At 39.3% G+C, this 16,163-nt stretch overlaps 4 non-coding genes across 4 annotated transcripts; 3 read left to right on the forward strand and 1 right to left on the reverse strand.

Annotated features, from left to right (window-relative positions):
- The first annotated feature begins 2,941 nt into the window (after positions 1–2,941).
- Trnan-guu (transfer RNA asparagine (anticodon GUU)) lies at positions 2,942–3,015 on the forward strand. The gene has a single exon. It is a non-coding gene; the product is annotated as a tRNA-Asn (tRNA).
- Positions 3,016–9,382: 6,367 nt separating this feature from the next.
- On the forward strand, positions 9,383–9,454 carry Trnap-cgg (transfer RNA proline (anticodon CGG)). The gene has a single exon. It is a non-coding gene; the product is annotated as a tRNA-Pro (tRNA).
- Positions 9,455–10,730: 1,276 nt separating this feature from the next.
- On the forward strand, positions 10,731–10,803 carry Trnav-aac (transfer RNA valine (anticodon AAC)). The gene has a single exon. It is a non-coding gene; the product is annotated as a tRNA-Val (tRNA).
- Positions 10,804–15,824: 5,021 nt separating this feature from the next.
- Trnan-guu (transfer RNA asparagine (anticodon GUU)) lies at positions 15,825–15,898 on the reverse strand. Its single transcript has one exon. It is a non-coding gene; the product is annotated as a tRNA-Asn (tRNA).
- Between the last annotated feature and the right edge of the window lie 265 nt (positions 15,899–16,163).

The raw sequence follows: 16,163 nt of genomic DNA on the forward strand, positions 1-16,163 counted from the left end.
CTTGCAGAGTTTAAAAGTAATGAGGGCAGTTTTAATTTAGATCGATCAGGGAGGCGACGGCCTCGACTGCTTATAGTTACAAGGATTACCGTAGTTAAGATAGTGAAGGGAGAAGCTTGAAATCGAGGAGCCGCGAAAATTGGAAACTTTGAATCAAAAGATGATGGAAGCGCTATCTTTGTTTATTTTTTGAGCATGGGTTGAGAACCTTTTTTCTTTGCAGGCTCCACATTTCGTTACGGTTTATTTCTTTGCCAACGAAAGACAGTTGAACTGTCCGAGTCGGAGTCCGTTTGGCGCCCCTTCTATAGTGAAAAGTATATTTTCTAGGGCTGTTGCCCTCTTTCACTTAGTTTGTTTCACATACTTAGTTTCTTCTGTTTTTAATCGTTATTAATTACGTATGCGTAAGCTTCCTTACCGTGCATCTCGTGTGGTGGTAGATCTTTCGTGGTCAAAGTAAATGGAGCCTTGCTAATATTCCTTGCAGTCTCTATCGCCGGACTTACCAGATTTCAAAAAAGGGAAATGGATCATAAAAGCTGGCACTCAATTAATAATCTCTTGAGATCGACAGGTAATATTAATTAGAAGATCTAAGGAGACCTAATGTTTTGTCAAAACTACCGGTCATCGGACCCGCAATTGGGTTAGGGGTTAGGGTAATAACTGTAGACGACGTCGCCGATTGTCAAGATCTCCCCTTACCGTTTTACGTCGCACACACTTTGATCGCTTGAATTTTAGTCGCTTTAAATGGTCAACTAAGATTTTTTTTGTAATCTTTATTTAGACACGATCAATTCATCAGCCTATAAAAATACATATCACATACGCTAAGATATTCAAAATTAAAACTACATACTATAACACTAAAGCTGTTTTCCGTGAATGCCGTGCGTTAGACTTTAAAAATGTCATTGATCTTACGTTTAAATAACCCCAGAGACTCTGTGTTCCCGATCAAAGGTAGTGATCAAAGGCTGATATTTTCTAAAGAAACTGTCTGGGGCTGCGTCGGTGGGGGTAACGAAATAATTCGGATATATCAACAAAGTTGAAATGCGTATGATGCACGATCCTTCGCAGTAGATAGCGCTATTTATGCAATAGCGAAAATCAGACCTGAAAAAAATCAGGCCTGTACGGGATTCGAACCACTGACCTCTGCGATACTAGTACAGCGCTCTACCAATTGAGCTAACAAGCCAACTGGGAGTAGGGGAAGGATCGTGCATCATACGTATTTAATACCGCAGTTCAAAATATATGAACTTCATATATTCATTGTATCTGATTTATCATCACGGGTTTATTACGAATCAACTTAACGGCCTGCTCCCAGTTGGCTTGTTAGCTCAATTGGTAGAGCGCTGCACTAGTATCGCAGAGGTCAGTGGTTCGAATCCCGTACAGGCCTGATTTTTTTCAGGTCTGATTTTCGCTGTTGCATAAATAGCGCTATCTACTGCGAAGGATCGTGCATCATACGTATTTAATACCGCAGTTCAAAATACATGAACTTCATATATTCATTATATCCAAAGTTGAAATGGTAAATTGGCCACCGGAACGATTACAAAAGCTGACGTTTGGAGCGTTAGCCCTTCGTCGGCGTTAGCCCTTCGTTAGCCCTTCGCTCCGACGAAGGGCTAACGCTCGAAACGTCAGCTTTTGTAATCGTTACGGTGGCCAATTTACCATTTCAACTTTGTTGATATATCCAAATTATTAGATAATGATCAGATGGGAAATCATTTTGCTTAGGAGTAGAAATGGAAACATAGTCTATGACTTTCAGGTTGACTGTCCAAGCTTCGTGGAGGTGATGACATATTTCTTTTATGATGTGAAGTTAACCAAATAAAAGACTCTCCAGGGGATCGTTAGGAAAGCTGTTACCTTTGCCCTATTTTCAAAAAACACCGTCTGGGGAGTCGTGCGTGGAATTCGATCCAATGCGCTTTGATATTCGAATCCCGTAGTAAGGGCAAGAGGATTAAGCGTACCTACAAAGCGATTTAGCCAGAATGGGTGGGAAAACGGAGCGGCTCTCGGATCGATGCGGCGGAATTTGGAAACTTTTGCCGCTTAAACGGGTAGGTAATAGCTAAGCGCTCTTGTGGGTGGAAATTTGAGGGAGATCGGTCGACTCTTCCTGGCTTTTATTATCCTTTTTAATTTTTTCCTAATGTTTTAAATATTTTTTCCCATTATACAGTTGACTGGTGATACCGCACGCGTTACAAAGAAAGTCGCCAAAACAGCGTTAAAACGACCGTTGGCAACAAAGCGGCTACGGAAAAAAGGTAAGGAGACTTATCACGCTTTACTGCTCGCTTTTATTATCCTTTGAAACTTTTTCTTAATTTTTTTCATAAATTTTCTTTTTTTTAAACTTCCCACACATACGCTTAAAATTCGATCTTAATATGTAAGTTATTACCATTAATGAACTTTAGACCCCAAAATCACATACGGTGCGCTTGGGCCGCCTGTGAGATTTCTTGGATTTTATTGCGGACATAAATATTTTTGCCAATGCAAACTTCCGAGCATGAGTTGGACGTGATGACCACCACACTAGAGAGAACAAAATGAGCAACAGGATAGCTTAAAGAGGAAAGAAGATCTTCTCTCTTGGACAAACGTGGAACCCTTACTTTCATACCTTAGTCAAGTCCTTCTTCAATAAGACCATGAACCGTAGACTAAGCTGGGAAAACAACAAGACTCCACTCCTATATTACTTAACATTATGCTTATCTGAAGTTTAATACAAGCAGAGCGTGATGATTATATTATCGTTGGACGTTTTAAACACAATTCTCAACATCTAATAAGTTCAACGCAAGGGAAGTCCAATCCCGAGACAAACAGCAACAACAAAAGTACATGCCATCAAACTGCCGCTTAATTGACACGTTGGGTTATATGCATCGTCTCCGTGGCGCAATCGGTCAGCGCGTTCGGCTGTTAACCTATAGGTTGGTGGTTCAAGTCCACCTGGAGACGGTTCATTTTGCTTTCAAATGTCTTAATACTGGGCAGTACGTTTGACGGATAATCACCTTGAAGACGAGCAAAAATTACCTTTGCTGGCCCTCGATTGGTTTTTATTTTTCTTCTCTGACTTTGGTTGCCACGACAAAATGCACGAAAAGCGTTACACGAATTTATTTTGATAGATCCTGTAGCAGATGAATGTGCTAATCCATTCCACTGCTCCTGTTGTAGTGTTGGCTGTCTACTCACTCGATTTACTTACTCAATTTTTTCCAAAGTTTTCCCTGGCTAAATTCTAAAAAGTGTCGAAAATAAATTCGCAGGTGCGCATAATGCTAGAAAGAACAAAAAAGAATGCGTAGTATTGAACATATGTTTTTAGTGTGGTGCAAGTGGGCCGGGTAACGAAAATCCCAAGGAGCAACAGGAATAGTAGTTCTATTTATGCACGCCCTCAGGAGAAAATGAATTAAGAGGAATTATCCCCTATACATACCCCTCTCTCTCAATGATAATTTTCTTTAATTCTAATTTTAGTGCGCTTTCCTGCCGCGCGCCTATTTGCAAACAACAACTGATTGGTTAGTGTTTCTTTGGTGAAATGTGATGTGATGTTTGGCAGCCTGCGATTTGTTTTATATTTGATAACAGGATGTTATTTAGTCAAGAAGATAACAACACAAGCTGAGTAAACGCTTCCTTTGAGCACTACCCTAGAAGCCTGAGTTTTCCTTTCCCTGTACTCTATAAGTAAGGGTGCATGGAAGATGTTTAATGAGAGGGTGGGACTGGAAGAACTGCATATCTTGCAATGGCTGATTCAGGTAGATTACCTCGCGGGTTATCGATTAAGCGGCGGTGGCGCAACATAACTGACATAACACATTTTATTTTTTTTTCAGTTCGTGAGCGGGCGGTATTCTACGAATCCTGCAATCTGATTGGTTCCGAGAGAGGGCAGTATTCTCCCCATCCGGCCCGCTCACGGCGGGCGGTGTCCGTTTCGCTTGAGTTACTTTACAGAACATCTCAAGCTTCGTTGCAGTTTTCTCAGATATATCTCATTTTGCCAGCTGGGCAGAATGTTTCAGCAAAGACTTTGATCACGACCTTTTGGCGATAAATAATATTCATTCTTACTTCTCTCTTGCTCTCAAATCACTGGTTTTTAGGTAAAAATTGATCTCGAAATAATACAATGCAATACAGTGTTCTTTATTTCGAGAAGGTAGAAACATGATTAACCCAGTAAAGAGTTTTCTAACACATGGCCTTCTAATAAACCCACCCAACCCACCCCAGGGGAGGACATCCATCACACAGTAATCTAGTGTGTGGGAAATTAACTTCTCCTACCCCAACCCTGCAGGAGACGGGACCTCCATTTATTCGTCCCTATCCGAGAAGACTAGAATATCTAACCATTTCTTGATGTTATAGAAAGGTAGCAAATTCTTCTCAATTATTTTAAGACCCCTCGACCTCCCGCACAACAGTTCAGCGCTCTATCCATTGCGCTGACCGGGAGAATAAATTTTGTGGTAATACATTTGTTTACAAAAAGATTGAAACGCGGCCTAAAAACGATTTGTTATTTAATGGTCCTTCAGAAAAAGTAACTCAGAAAGTTAAAACGAGAGGTAGTTGCAGTTAACGATTACGTTAATCAATGTGACTCTCAATCGTTAATATCTGAATTCTTCAATACAATTTGTTCGTTTTTAAAAAGTTGAGCAAAGTTTTGAGTTCTTCCGCAAAAATTTTTTGCGGATTGCCAAATTTTCGCCAATCTTCAAAGAAGCCCAAGTGCTGCCTCGGAGGCTTCCAAATTTTGGCAAAGCAAACAATTTTGTTTGTTTAACCCTTGAGCTGTCATTTTTCTTCAAAATACTTGGATCAAGTTACGGCGGGAAAAATTACTTTGTTCGGCTAGTGCAGGTTAGCCGTACGATGTTGGGACAAAATTATTTTTTTCCCGGTCCATCTAACCATTCTTTCTATGGTTTTTACAATGGAAACGCGGAATACGAGCGGCAATTTTTCGGAAATGCCTATGACTCCTACCCTGGATCCGGTCACCGGAACAAATTCGGTAGTACTAAAAACGCTGCGTTGATCTGTTGAGACTGAAACACAAAATTCAACAAAAGCCTGAAAGCCGCGAAAAAAATCATCTGTATATGCCGATCCATTCTTGGATAGGGTCTAAAAGTACTTACGAGTGACCACGAGTGACCACGAGTGAGATTAAATCAAAATATCTCAGTTTTGTTACTATGTCGTCATTACGGAATCATTTTCGCTTAATTTCGTGAAATAATGACTTACTCACGAAAACTGAAGTTATTCACTGTATAAATGCATAGCGGACGATTTTAAAATCATGAAAAACAGATGCGATAATATTTAAAAACTTGCAGTGTGGACTATACATTACACATTGCACATTTACGATAGGTTGAAAACAAAAACGATTTTAAGAATAGTCATTAATATCACATGACCATTTTATTTGGCTCTATTTTAACAGCCCAATGATGTCAATGATCAACCCTTCACTTTGGAAAATTCCATTCAACTTTCAAATGTACTGCCGACGAGAGGTCTGGACAAGTACTTCATTGGGTCTTGCGTCGTAAACTCACTACTCCTAGCGTCAAAGTAATAGTCCGGCTATTTTCTTAGCATATATATCGCTTGGGTCGTGAACAATTCGTATGAATATATGTTTATCATGACAACTTTTTATTACACCTAACCTCTCCGTATGAATCCAAAAATAGTATACAACAATAACCGTGGGAACTAGGCAGCTAGACACCATGGGGGGCATTTTGGGCGTTTCCGCGCGCTTTAGAATGGATTTGCGTGTTTCTTGTCAAGTTCGGTAATGGCTCACTTATAAACAAGAAGCGTAAAGACTTCACGCGCTCTGAAGTTGTATTTTTGTTACGGTCGAGTAGAGGAGGAGTAGATGAGAGTGGCGGAACATTGGTTGCGTTGTGTGTCAAAGGAAATATTCAAATCAAACGCTTAGCGTGTTTTCAAAAAGTTAAATAACACAGTGATATAATAAAATATACGTTTTGCTGTAGTTATGTTTTTTTAAATATATTTTTTGGAATTACTTTCAATTAGCGGACGTATGCCGCGGAAAATATTAGTCTCCTTTCTAATAGGTATTTGATGAAATGATGTGAATTTGACTGCGCAATGACTTCATAGTAACAAAACTGAGATATTTTGATTTAAGGTGGCTCGTACTGGTTTTCGTCTTTTTGATGGTTTGTAACTTTGAAAGAATACAACAGAAAGACTGACCAAGGCCAGTTGAACACTTTTACGGGGTTGAATTATATAATCATTGGTTATCCAAAAATAGGTGTCATTTTGTCACTATCAGTTTCCATGGCAACGCTTTCATAGACTTATTCAGACGCATTTTTTAGCTTGTGGCTTAAATAACTCGAAAACTAACCCGGTTACCCCATGATTTTTTTCAGTGATTTCTTTTGGCACTTGAAAAGGAAAATGCACAAAGATTTTTAAAAAATTCTACGGAGCGGAATTTCAGAAAATCTAGAAAAAAGGCAATTTTCAGACATCGCAAATTTCTTTCCGTAGAATTTTCTAGTTTTTTTTTTTCTGAGGATTCCTTTCGACGTTATTATCATATTGGAAAAATAAAAAGAAGGGGTCACCGGATCCTGACTTGTTTTCATGCAATAGCTTTCGTGAGTTTAGCAATTTCCACGCGCGGTCTCGCGCATTTAAAAATCTGGATTCTATAAGATCGACATTTGCTCATGATCTGTTATAGCTACCGCTGACAACTGCGTGTGCTCGCGCGCGCGCCTACGATCTGATGTTTACAGACGTTTACTGCTAAGAAAATCATTAAACAGCTGTCAAAGACAGTCTCCCGGGCTCATCTTAAAAATCCTACACACGACTTCTGGCTATATCATATTATTTTCCTTAAAGTTTCAGTCTTCTTCCACTTCAGGTAGATTATCCTTCACTTGAGTTCTTCTTTTTTCGCCGTCGCATAACTTCATATCGGTTGAATATTTCTTTTAAATACGAAGTGAAGCAACCTTTACTTCTCCGAAAATCGTCTTCTTTATCTTAGTTTCTATCTCCTGCATTTACAGTGGCCGCTCAACACATCAAATACAAGCTCTTAGGTAAACTTCTCACGTAAGCAGAAAAAATTCCTCGCGCCGCCACCTTTGTTTTAAATTTTCGTCTGTTAATCTCGCGCTTCTTTCGCACGTTTCTCCCGCGCGTGACGCAAGAGTTATCTGTTCCCCGCGCGAGGAAACTTTTACGAGCCACCTTAATCTCAGACTAGGTTTACACTGGAGGAAATTGTTCCGGATTCGTGATGAATCCGAAACGTTTTAGTGCCGGATTCATTCTGCCGTTTACACGAAAGTGGACGAATCCGAAATAAAAACTTCCCGGTTTGGTCGTGTCTCCGGAGATTTTGAATCCGGAATTTAAAGTGGGAACTTTGAATCCGATAACTTTTGAATCCGGAAAGTTTTGTCGTGTAACCGCTTTTTTTCTCGAATCCGGATATTATTTCCACCTGCAATCTTTTGAGTTTGCGGTGAAACCAAAATGGATCTGGTGCTAACATTGCTGGCGGTCTCCGGCTGCCTAATCTTGTTGCAGGTTCAGGCGATAAATTTTATCATGTGTACCGCAGTATTTCTGAAGAAACGCAAATTATTGTTGCAAGGAAGTTTAACGTCAGCCACACATAATCGCCGACGACGTAGACTGCTTGGCATCTGTCCAACTCAAATTTGCCTCAGTGGCATCTTGATCTACTCTAGCGTTTTCACTTTGTCGATCGAACGACGAAACAACACAGGGCTTGGTAACCATTCCATTTCGAATGTTCCCGGAGTTGTCGTTGTGTGTAAACGGTCAGGAATCCGAATATCCTTTCAGTGTAAACGCCTACGAATCCGAATACTCCAAAATTGATGAATCCGAAAACATTTACGAGTCCGGAAAACTCTCCTCTAGTGTAAACCTAGTCTCACTCGTGGTCACTCGTGGTCACTCGTGGTCGCTCGTAAGTAATTTTAGACCCTATCTCCATTCTTGCACAATCAGTGCGCGAGATGTTTTCTTGACTGTAGATATTGTGACATGACGTAAATGTCAATCAGCAAAGTTTTGGCTCAAACATGTTGGTCCAGTGCGACCACCGCCAAAATTTGGCCCTTGCGAAATTTTTGCCAATTTTTTTCCCGCCAAAAATTGGAACTAAACAAAATTGGCTCTAGTGCGACCCGGCCTTTACTCTTTAATTTGGATAACATCTGTTTTCTTTATCATCCACTCGTTATCAAATTGTTAAGTTAATGGAGGATTTTCCCGCAATTAAACTCGTAATTGTAGCCTTAAATCATTCGGGTTCTTATGGCAATCCTTTTTTTTCTATGTGTTAGAAAATTATAAAAATGTTCTTGACCAGCATAGGTCGGTCCGTATTGGGAAAAACTGTGCCCTCTGTCTTAAGTACCGCCCGAGGCCGTAGGCCTCGGGCGGTATCCAAGACCTCGGGCACAGTTTTTCCCAATACAGACCTCCGGCTGGTCAATAACATATATTTCTAGAATACAGAAAACGAACTGGCTCGATCTTGATACTTCCTAAATTTCAAAAATCGATGCCGCTAATTGCTGATCTGTATGCTTGCGTAGCTGTTTGACCTATTACTTCGACCCCGACCGAGACTGACTCATCTAAAAAGAGCGGATGACTGTTTACAAGGTTACAAGAGCCGCTACGGTTTGAGAGAAAATGAAAACATTGATACTAACCGATGGGGAGCTCGTCTGAGCAACAGTTAGGCGCGATTTTTTGTCGACTTACGCAACTGCGTCCGACAAATTTATAGAGTTTATTGTTTAAATGGTGTATTGAACGTAGGAATATTTTGAGAGAAATCAATTTTGAATTCATCTAAAACATCCATTTATGATATGGCAATAGCTGGTTTCCGACGCTTTAGGATTCAAAATAGAAACAGAAAGAGGACTGGTTCGATTTCGCTGCCGAAACACTGATTTCTAAAGCTGAATTTTTGCTTAGTCGCGTTGACTAGCTTCTTGATAAATTCGTTAAGCTTTATGCCTTATTACTTCTATGAATTGGTGGAGAGTTGGTAGATGACTTTATTTACATGAGCTCTTGCCGTTTGCGTAAATTGAAAACCATCAATATAATGGAAGATGCTAAGCTAGCCAAAAGTACAGTTAGGCAGGATTTGTTGTTAATTCATTAATCTGTGTGCCTATAAAACAATGAAGGTGAGTAGTTGAATGGTGAGGCAAACTGACCCAAATTTATGACTGGCCTGTTGGTCTAGTGGCATGATTCTCGCTTCGGGTGCGAGAGGTCCCGGGCTCGACTCCCGGACAGGCCCCTTTTACCCTACATTATGATTGCTGTCAAGTTTTGTTTCTTTACTAACTTACCTAAAGATGAAGAAGAGACAAACCACAAAAACAAGTAAAAACGTCTTCCCATCCAGAACACTGATGAATTTTTTTCAAAGTTTGTTTTAAATCATATTCAATTCAATCAATTTCCGATAGTGACTGTGTAAACTTATAGATGTTTTGAGTTGTTCATTGGTGCGCACTCATCCCAGTTTTCTTAACTTGTTCATGGACGTTAGCCAAAGGACTGATTTTGCTTTATAATATTTTCTGTGAATCGAACATTTCTATACAGGTTTTCACCGTCGCCACTGGAAATTGAGCTGATTAATTGAATATGATTTAAAAGAAATGTTGCAAAGTCTAATCACTAGTCTCAAAAAATATGCTCTGAAAACAACATAAAAATGGTATTTATCCTCCTTATCAATCCTTGGGTAAGTTCATTTAAAGGGGAAACACGTGAGCTATAAAAGAAAGTGGCAGTCGGTAACTACTTGGTAAATATTTCTTTTGAAGTTTACATAAGCGATGCGTACTCTTCATTTTAAAAGGTGAGATTTTTTAAGAGAATAATCAAAAGGATATTGGCAACATGTGGGGAATCCGGGTATCGATCCCGGTACCTCCCGCATGCAAAGGGGGCGCTCTACTATTTGAGTTAATTCCCCGATGCCCCGTTATATAGAGAAATCCATGTGGTAGCATGTCCGGCTCCCTGGCTGTTGCATTCAAGATGTCTCATTGCCTGCTTTAACCACTTTGTCTCCAAAATCTTTGATAGAGAAGGGAGAATTGATATTGGTCATTAATTTTCTATTTCTGCCGTGGAACCAGACTTGAAGAGGGGAATCACTCTGGCCACTTTCCGTTCGGTAGGAACGACTCCAGTCGCGAGAGAAAGGTTCAAATGTTGAAGGCTTTGAGATGAATTCAAAATCTCCCATGTCCCCCTCTCGACTGTCGACCTAGAAATCGACCAAAATATAGACAAAGGTATGAATTCAAACTTCTACACATTTCCAACAAGGGAAGGAGAAAAATATTTGTATGTTTTTAGACTTCCTCAATTATTGAACGAGGTTTCTGTTGTGTAGTGGTTATCACGTTCGCGGAAATTCGCAGGCTCGAACCAAGCCAGAAGCATAGTTCACCGTTTATTAAATAGTTTTGTTCGCATCGTGATTCGACAAGAGGATGCGAGTCATCGTGTATGCTATCCCCATTACTTAGTTATCTGTGTAGATAATTGCATTTGTAGTTTCTGTGGTGTAGTCGTTATCACGTCCGCCTAACACGCGGAAGGTCGTAAGTTCGAGCCCTGCCAGAAACAAATTTTGTTACAAGCATTTTTTGTTTCCTCTCTGCGAATGGAGAATGGGCAGTTATTGCTTATGTGATATCTGAACCATAACAGATCCAACTTTTATCACCATTCTCTTTTCATGAGAAAGGATAAACGAAAACACGTCTACCTGTGTTTAGTCAGTCCGGATCCTTTTATTTATGCGCGTGCAAAGACTTCACAAAAACTAACTACATTTGTTGGAATGAAACCTTTGCTGTACCATTTACTCTTGAACCGTTCTTTGTCCATCGGAGAAAACCTGTTAGTTTTATTTCCTTTTTTGACGTTCGACTTGCAATTATTTGTCCCGATTCCCACATGTGATGTTCACTGCTCCCGACGGAAGCTTTAAACGAATGAAAAATAGGTCCGTAAAGTGTACACGTGAGTGCATAGAATCGCGATATATACTCTAATGAAACGGAAGTCAGATAATTTGGCAGAAACAGTCATTTAAGAGAAATTTTAAATATCCATTTGTATTCTCTTTGGTGGGATTAGATATCAAGCATCCGCGTAAGACGTCGATCTTTTACATTTATCTAGAAGCCGCGCTTTAGTCCTTCCTGTGAAGTTATTGCATCCGGGGAACAAAGATTTTTTGCTACGTCTCTAGCATATGGAGGGGCCTCTTTCAAGCAAAGCAAAATATCGATATTCATGTAACTCGATTTGTTCCCTCGAAATTTATCACAGGACGATTCCGTAATTCGAAAACAAAACGGAAACATGAAACTCTATCTTACCACGAGGTCTTCAACGGTCAAGGACGACGAAAGCGAAATGATGTGCACTAGTTGGGCACGTTCGTAAGAATTATGTGAAGGCCGAGAAGGTTTGATGTTTTACACTAAGCTATGCCCATGTTAATTTGGAAATCTTTCGAAAACTAACAATATTGAATCTTTCAAAATTTCTCTGTGCTTAGCTATAGTTTTTTAAGAAGCTGGATCGTTGGAGCCAGCTTTATCACCTAAACCAGTGAGATAATACCTAGCTAACTAGATCGTTTTAGTACATTTTTAGCCTATTTTTAGCCCATTTTCAGCCCATCCTTGAACTCCTTGGAAAATATTATCAACGATTAAATCCAGTTACTTTAATCAAGTGAATAACCACTTGAACAATTCTAACCGGTTGGATCATTTTAACCGATTGGATCATTTTCACTGGTTGAATCACTTTCACTAGTTGGACCAGCTTAAGTAGTAGGGCCATTTTAACTAGTTGGATTGTCTACACAGGTTGAGTCATTTAAATGGGTTAGACCATTTTAACCGGTTATATCATTTTAAGTGATTGGATCCTTATAAGTAGTTGGACCATTTTAAGCAGTTGAATCTTAAGTTTCTGGTTGAATCATTTTCACTGGTCTCACTAGTTTAGGTGGTTGAGCCATTTTATTTAGTCAGACCATTTCCACCAGGTTGATCATTATATTATATGTAGTTAGACCATTTTCCCTGGCTGGACCATGTTTTACCTAGTTAGACTAGCACTATTTCAGATGGTGGGAACTTTTTAACCAGTTCGACCATTTTGAAAAGAAGGATCATTTCAGCAACTTGGATCATTCTAACCAGTTTTACCATTCTGAAAAGAAGGATCATTTCAACAAGTTGGATCATTGTAACCAGTTGCACCATTTTATCAAGTGAGATCATTTCTTCCAGTTGGACCGTTTCATGTACGTAATAACACTCTTTTCACCGTTTAAGCCATTTAATCTAGTTTGAAGTGATTGAACCATTTAACCAGTTGCATCCTTTTGACTGGACTGATAATTTCCTTTGGTTAAATCAATTTTTCTCCATTAAGTCATATTCACTGTTCGGACCATCTAAAGAAGTGAGACCTAATTTGGCAACTGAACCATTTAGTCTAGGTAGACCAATTTAAACGCTTGTCCAATTTAGGCGGTTGAGTCATTTTGACTGAAGGTATCGTGTTTATTGGTTGGATAATTTTAACCATTTGTATCCTTTTAACTATTTGGACCATTTTAACCAGTTGGATCTTTTATACTTCAGGCGTAATTTTACTATTTCAATCATTTTCACTGGCTGAGCCATCTTAACTAGTAGGACCATTTAAACCACTTGGAGTGTCTACACTGGTTGGGTCATATAAATGGGTTGGTTTATTTTAACTGGCTAGACCATTTTAACCAGTACATCAGTCTCAGTACGTGAATCACTAAGGTTAGTTACCAGACCCCAAGTAAGCCACTATGGCTATTTTTTAAAATTGTTTTTTGTACCTTGAAATTCTTAAGATCTTCACCTGAGTGTTCATTGGGTATCAAGGTTCATGCATGTGGTCCAAATATGCCTTATTTATCGGCTGTTGCCCTTATAAATTATTAATGGTGAGAAGTTGTTTGATTTGGGATCAAAATTCTTAAGATCTTCATTTGAGTGTTCATTGGGTATCAAGGTTCATGCATGTGGTCCAAATATGCCTTATTTATCGGCTGTTGCCCTTATGAATTATTAATGGTGAGAAGTTGTTTGATTTGAGATCAAAATTCTTAAGATCTTCATTTGAGTGTTCATTGGGTATCAAGGTTCTTACATATGACCCAATATGCCTTATCTATTGGCTGTTGCCCTTATGAATTATTAATTGTCGAGAAGTTATGTTAGTGGCTTGTCTTTTCTCCATCTTTAGGTAAGTCAGCAAAGAAACAAAAACCTGCCTACAGTTATAAACTAGGAGCCTGTCCAGGAGTCGAACCCTGGAGTCGAACGAGAAAAATTTTAGAATGGGAACGTAAAAAAAAAATACAATATTGTTATTTGTACTTATAAGTCTATTATCCGTATGGAATTTGAGATAACGACAATAACCATGGAAAATGAAGGTATAACATTCTTTTCAAAGATGTCATTGTTTTCTGAAACTTGAGTGAGCCAATTTTTGATTGGAAAACGAAAACAAGTCTCTTAACAGCAGCAATCCGACAATTGTGTCATTTTTAGAGTTATCGGGTTTTTTTTTACAATTTTCGTTCCTTTTTTAAACTTACCGATTTCAATGTAAGTCTTGTGGCGAGCAATTTTTCTAAAATTGGTAAATATACCCATTCATGGTAGGGAAAAGAAAAACAGAAGTGCAGTAGATGGCTAACTCGGCGATTCTCAATAAATTAAGTGCAAAGGAGATAAAAGTTTGATTCAGATGGTGGACATAAGAAAAGGGGAGCCTTAGAGATTTTCGGCATAATAAGAATGGCAGCTACCTCCTTTTAACTAGAAAGTCGTTCTAACCGACTGAAGCTGAACCGTCGTTACAATAGACAAACTAGTGGCACAAACAATGATTCTATAGTATGTTTGTAAGTTATCACGAAAAACCAAAACAACAACCATAAATTGTATCCAGAAAACACCACTCGCTTTAAAACTAGATAGAGCTAACTGATCGTGACCCTTATTGTTGAACTGGCCAGGAGCGATCATTGGACAACACCCCACCATTGAGATCTTTATCTGGCCTGTTGGTCTAGTGGCATGAATCTCGCTTAGGGTGCGAGAGGTCCCGGGTTCGACTCCCGGTCAGGCCCGTTTTGTCAAGAAATATGGTGTTGGCTGAGTTTTTGTTCCTTACCAACGTTGTTCAGGATAAAGGAAGAAAAAACTCCAAATAATTCATTGCATTCCGACAAAAAGCTACTGGAGTAGGAATAATTTTCTGCACATTTCTTTTAAACTACCTTAAAGTAATTTAATGTTTGGCTGTGTAACCGCGTGATGCGGTTCCAGTCAATACCCACTAATTAAAGTAATTTAATTTTTTTAGAGGTGAGTGAGTTCCTTGAGTTGTGTTTTGGTGCGCACACACAAAAATTTCCACCCAATTTATATGGTCTGGAGAGAAGAAGGCACAATGATAAAAGACACAATACTTCAAATTCATTTTTCATGGGTGACAAAAGAGATTTTAATCAATTAGACGAAATAAGAATTTTCTGATATTTTGGGAAAAAGTAATAGAGAAGTTCTCCCGGACGGGGAATCGAACCCTGGTCTCCCGCGTGACAGGCGCGGATACTCACCACTATACTACCGAGGACTGATTGGATAACCAGTGGTTTTTTAAAAAAATCACTCTACTCTAGATGGTCTAAACATGTTTACTCGTGGATGTACGAAGCATAAGAGCGATTGATGTGGAGATTTTATTTGAAAATCTCGTGGAGTTAGCACAGCCAAGAGTCTAGAAAGAGCATGCGTCTTAGTAAAGATGACGGACCGATTTTTTTATGAATTAGGGACGACGTTTTTGTTTTACTAGAGCCACAGGATCATTGGCTTTCAGTAAAAACAGCCGCGAATTCACCATAGTGTCACTTTAATTTGGTTTATGCTTCGAAAAGCCTAGCTAACGTCAGAGAGATAATCTCACTTAGAAGAAAGACACTGATGGGATTTGAACCTGCCAGTTGCCTAGACAGGCGCTGCAACCAACTGTGCTACGGTGCCCCGTGCAATGATCTTGATTTAGAAAAAATTCAAAGCTAACATTGGGGAACAAAAGTGACCAAATACTAAGATAGCTGAGCGATCCATAATGCCATATGGAAATTACCACGATAAACAGCATCAACAACATCAACAACTCCTTCAGTATCTTATATTTCCCAGATTGAGAAACCATTTATGCAAGACAGTAAAGAGGAACGAGGATAAAGCAGCTGCTTCGTTTGTATCCTGACTTCTTCCTGCCTTGGAAAAGAAGTAAAGTTAAGTGATCACGAACCTCAATGTCAATGAGAATATTTTGGATCCAGTCAACACTACAACAGGAACAGCGGAAAGGAGTAGCTCATTTATCTGCCACAGGATCTATCAAAATAAAACCTTGTAACGCTTTTCGTGCATTTTATCGAAGTCAGACAAGAAAAGCAAAAAACAATCGAGGGCCAGGTAATTTTGCTCACCTTCAAGATGATTATCCGTCAAATGTCTATCCCAGAAATAATTACATTTGTATGCAAAAGTAATCGTCCCTGGGTGGGCTTAAACCACCAAACTTTCGGTTAACAGCCGAACGCGCTGACCGATTGCGCTACAGAGACGGTGCATATAAACAAAGCAGCAACAAACCGGATCTGGAACTTATCTTTCATAGTAGTGATCGTGGGATTAAGATCATCTTGAAAGCGAAGATGGAGTTACTTCCCACAGACCGATTATGAGGATTAATTTTGCAAAAAAACATGACACAAGTGAGTCTTAGATCACGGCTTTTTTTAAACAATTAAAGCGTCTAAAGGCAGTGAGTGTTAATGGACACTCTGAGAATCTTTCCCATGACCTTGACGATCGAGAATTTTTAGGTGG

This window comes from Stylophora pistillata, chromosome 9 (assembly GCF_964205215.1).
Source record: "Stylophora pistillata chromosome 9, jaStyPist1.2, whole genome shotgun sequence".
In the NCBI taxonomy this organism is placed as follows: Eukaryota; Metazoa; Cnidaria; class Anthozoa; order Scleractinia; family Pocilloporidae; genus Stylophora; species Stylophora pistillata.